The sequence below is a fragment of the Papaver somniferum genome, chromosome 8 (assembly GCF_003573695.1).
Source record: "Papaver somniferum cultivar HN1 chromosome 8, ASM357369v1, whole genome shotgun sequence".
Classification (NCBI taxonomy): domain Eukaryota; kingdom Viridiplantae; phylum Streptophyta; class Magnoliopsida; order Ranunculales; family Papaveraceae; genus Papaver; species Papaver somniferum.
In genome coordinates this window covers 3,075,985-3,076,754 of record NC_039365.1, presented here as the reverse complement: position 1 = coordinate 3,076,754, position 770 = coordinate 3,075,985, and positions in this window count along the sequence as shown.

Sequence of the window (770 nt, the reverse complement as noted above, 5' to 3'; positions counted from 1 at the left end):
TCACGCATGATTATTTCATCTTCAGCGATACCGTCCTTTCGCGACAAAGGAATACCCCATTTAAATGAGTCATTCTTCGTAATGAGAACGTCATAATTATTGAAGAAATTCTCAATTGTGTAATCTGCGGGGTTGATCTCCTTATGGGCGTATTCTGGCTTTCTTACTTCTACTGGATAGATAGATTCTAATCCTGCCGCCTGACGAGCATATTCAGTAACTATCCTGATACAATCACCGCTCAAATGGAATATACCACGCGAAAATATCGCATCAGATAGAATCTCATAGAACATAGGTGTTTGAGGATTATAGAGAGGAACTGGAAGACCTGCAAGAAGTTTCCCCACTAAAATAATGATCTTCTGATCGTTCCACTGATCAAGCGAAAACCATTCAGGACCAAGCATAAAAGACGGTTCTGATCCATGAGCGATGGTTAATAAGAAGCCTCTCTGGCCAAATTCGGTCTTTAATCTTTTAAAGTCTCTATCATTCTTTCAACCAACCCTAAGAGGAATATTCAGAATGGGAGTGCCAGATAATGAAAAGTTAATCAAGATGATCAAATCAATTAGGCTCAAAATGATCAAGATATTGATGATGATAAACTGAGTGTGAGAGCAATGAAAAGAAAAGAAAAAGAATAACAAGAATAATAGAAAAGGAAGGTGAAGTAAAAAATGGCGATCAGATCAAAGTTTTAACGAAAACAGAAGAAATGCAACTGGAGAAGAAGAGGAAAGTTGCGGAGAAAGGAAAGAGTGTAA